Here is a 4,218-nt window from a genome sequence, read left to right as displayed (position 1 = left end):
ACCACTTTCCAACCAGTTTCCTTAGCTCTAGGAACTCTGTCCCTCTGCACAAAGATGGTGGATTCTCGTCATTTCAGCTTCTATTCTAATGCTCAAGTTTTACATTTGTTTAGAATCTCCTCTTCACTTAACTGCTTTAAATCACACTGACTTTTCAAGATCTTTTGTCTCATTTCTGTTGGAATTATTTGTGGCTACTCTACCTGATGCCTCATTCTCCAATACCCTATAGAGATTGAAATCTGCCACTGTGAAATTCAGCAATGAACCATTTAAGTTCATATCTGTTTCTGTATTTGTTTCATAAATGTTAGATCTATCTCCCAAATAGTTAATGGTCTCTGGGAGGGGAGAACAGCCTATTTTATTTTTTATTTTCTCCTCTACCTCCCACAGTTACAGTTAGAGAAAATTGTTAATGGAGGATAGTCAGAAGAAAGGCAGCTAGGGACAAGAGGCACCCCCATCCTAAGAGGAAACTACCCTTAAAAGGAAAAGGACCCCATCCTGTTATTATTCTACACCACCCTGAAAGGAGCCCTCCATCCTTTCCCATGTAAACAACTACCTCATGGGTAGATGAGTGCTTGGATGAAAACCTGATTGGTTGACAGGCACATGGAGGGTTAATTAGATTAAAACAGCCCACCAACAATCTCATAAAAACCCCTAGACTTAGAAACTGCAAGGACAACCCTCTTGGGTCTCCTCCCTCTTTGGGAGCTTTATACCGTCACTCAATAAACTGATGTGGGAAACAAAGGAAGAAGAAAAATTATTAACTTTCCTTACTACCTAGAGTCTCTTGACAAGTCCTTGAAACAGGCAGAGTGACATTCTTCTAGGGACTCAGCTGCCTTGATGTTGACACTTTACTAAGGGCAAAAGGCAATCCTAGCCTCACTCCCACCCCCCTACACCAGGATCCTGTAAATCTACTTTAACATATAAAAATTCCTCTGAAGAATTCCTTCATCTCTAACCCCCCCAGATACATGTCAGCAATCATCCCCCAAGCATATGGCCCACCGATATACATCTGAAGGGTCTCATGACTAAGGTTTTATTAGACAGTAATAAATGACCTTTCCCCAATAATAGCAGCCCTCTCAAGGTCCTGGAAACTTGGCTTCCAAAATTCCTTAGAGATTTATGCTATCCCTAACCCCCTCCCAACTTGAAAGTATATAATAGACCACTCTTCATGACCCCAGTGCAGCTCTTTCTGCCCATGGGTCCTGTCCCCATGCTTTAATAAAATCACCTTTTCTTAGGTACTCACAATAATTTTACTTGCAGATTTGATTATTTAAAAGTGAATTATGTTTCAGGTATCATGCTAAGTGCTATGTTTACATCATCTCATTTAATCTTTTTAAAATTTGAAATGATGTAGGATGTAGGATGTTACCTTTTGAAAGACAAAATGCAACAAAAAAAGGAAAGGCTTTTATCTAAGCTACTATTGTAGGGAAAACATTCATTGATGAGGAAAGTCTCAAAGGAAAGGAAGAGAGCCCTGGGGTTTTAGAGAGGCAGATAAACAAGGAAGTCATCCTTTATTATTAGGGCAGACATGAGGAAGAAAGAAGCATCTTCTCTGGGTCATTGAAGAAAGATAGAGATGGCTTTTATCTCAGAATATGCAGGGTACCATGACAGCCTTAAAGTTCCTCTCAGTTTAGCTACACTTTAGACCATTTGCTCCTTATCTATAGGCCCCTGACCTCTTTTTTCTTAGAGAATTTACTTTAGAAAACTTGCAATTCTAAATTCTTTTTCTCTGTTGAGATGTAAATCTTCTCCCAGATTTTGAAAAGCAGTCATCAAGAATGAAAGGACCCCCAATCCCTAGTCTGTGTAGGATCCCAGTTTAGATAAGCACCAATTAGCAAACACAACTAATCACATTGCCAACCTCTCCCTAAGGTCCTCCAGTATTTTTCCACTAGCTCCCTGGGCACTTAAAATGTCTCCTGCCTTTTCAGTGGAGTTGATTTCAGTTTCTCTCCCCTGTTGCAATAGTCTTGAATAAAGTCTTCCTTGCCTGATTAACTCCATCTGGTTCAATTTTTCTTTGACAAGGGCAAGGGTGCTCTTTTGGAACACAATAAGGTGTGGGGGAGGGTTCTTAACTGTCCATTTTGCTGTTTTCCAGATAGCATAGCTCAGGGAAAATTAAGCTTTGTGGAAATTTTTAGAGAAGTATGAAAAACAAAACAAAACTAAAACGTAAAATTATGTAAGGAGAGATTTATTTAAACAGATTATAAAAATAAGGGGAGGAAACTATTGCAATAGGGAGATAACTTCTACAAAAAGATCTGTAAGTGTCTCAAAGGCAGAAAAGAACCCTTCAATGGCGAGGAGCAAAAAGGCTAGAAAGATCTGGATGTACATAAGTGGAATGAATGGGATAAACAGATGGAGGTGACAGTGATCTGATAGCAGATCAAAAAGTTTTTACTCTGAGATCTAGAGAGAGGCCATTAAAGAGGGGTTCATGCTGGCCTAAACTGAGGGTGGGCCAAAGTTCAGGGCAAGGGGGAAGGAAAGAATCTTAACCAAAAATTAACAACTATTCTGTTCTAATTCATCAGTGAGGACAAAATAGTTCAGCTAATCATTTATGAAGCAAAGTTTGGAAATTTAGAGTTGCTTTGTCTGGTATTATTACAAGCAAACAAATGGGACATTAAGACTATCTAAATTATATGAGGAAGGGTGGTGTTTTCCATTTGTTGTATCATGGAATAACAAAAACAAAATGCATGGGAGATTTCACAAACATTGTTGTTTTCCAGGATAACGGCCTTGATAAAGTTCAACATTGTGAAAAGAAAACTGAGAGAGGTTAATACTTGTTTAGAATCCTGCCAAAAGCTTATAGGTATTAAAGAGAATTGTGGGGGCGCCAGGATGGCTCAGTCGTTATGCGTCTGGCTTCGGCTCAGGTCATGATCCCAGGGTCCTGGGATCCAGCCCCACATTGGGCTCCCTGCTCTGCGGGAAGCCTGCTTCTCCCTCTCCCACTCCCCCTGCTTGTGTTCCCTCTCTGGCTGCATGTATAATCATTCTTAGCAAAGAAGCACAAATCCATCATTAACCTGTTTTCCCTAAACAGGGAAAACAGCTCTCTTTCCTCAGGCATTGTGACAAGTACCTTGTGAGGAAGTTCACTCTGAGTCAAGAAGAACCATATTCTGATGGCAGGCCAGGCCAATATCTGGTGGGACCAGACAATAGAATCCTCCCTTAGTAACTGGAGGATGATAGACATGAGACCAACCAGAAATTTTGACCTTGAGATTAGTTTAATAAGTTCCAAGCTGCAGGGTCTGCTGCATTCTTATATTCTTTTACACAAGAATAACAAGATCCCTACAGATTTTCTAGGCAAATTTTTTCTTGAATTTATTTCACTAACAAAAAATTATGTATAACATTACTCATGCTAATTACTGAACCCTCTGTGTAGAATTAGATGAAACTATTTAGGTCATTTGCTATAACCTTAGGAATATTGAGTCCTGATTGGAGCCTTTCAAGTGCTTACCAAAAACCCCTTGGATGTGAATTCCTGATTAAAGCACTTCAAATGTTAACTAACAGCCCTTAGATTGGTACTTAGCTCTAACTTGTGTAGCAATACATTCTACTAATCCTAACAAAGCATTGTTAAAGTAAGTAATATATTAGACATCATTAATATTTTATATTTTGTTTTGTTTTATGTACTGAATAATGAATATGGACCTACATAAAGCCTTGCATTGGTTCTTACCCACATAGCCTTTTATAGTACACAGTAAATTTTCTTCTGCAGCCCTTTTCCAACATTTTGAAGAGATGACTTCTAAGCAGATGGACTTGGAATGTAGGATTTTACTTCACTGAATATTTCATAGGTCAGTATTATGCTGGTTAGTTTTTAATTTTCATTGATGATATCTACTTATCTTCCTCATTGTTTGAACATATTTTAAGAATATAGGAAATATTTGAAGACTTGATGAAATTGCAGTTGATCTGAGTAAACAAGCTATATTCTGTATTAAAAGAAAGAAGGGAAGGAAGGAAGGAAGGAAAGAAAGGAAGGAAGGAAAGAAAGAAAGGAATGAAGGAAAGAAAGGAATGAAGGAAGGAAAAGCAAGGAGGGAATGAAGAAAAGAAGAAAGAAAGAAAGAAAGAAAGAAAGAAAGAAAGAAAGAAAGAAAG

This window comes from Neomonachus schauinslandi, chromosome 2 (genome assembly GCF_002201575.2).
Source record: "Neomonachus schauinslandi chromosome 2, ASM220157v2, whole genome shotgun sequence".
Taxonomy (NCBI): domain Eukaryota; kingdom Metazoa; phylum Chordata; class Mammalia; order Carnivora; family Phocidae; genus Neomonachus; species Neomonachus schauinslandi.
This window is presented reverse-complemented; position numbering follows the sequence as displayed.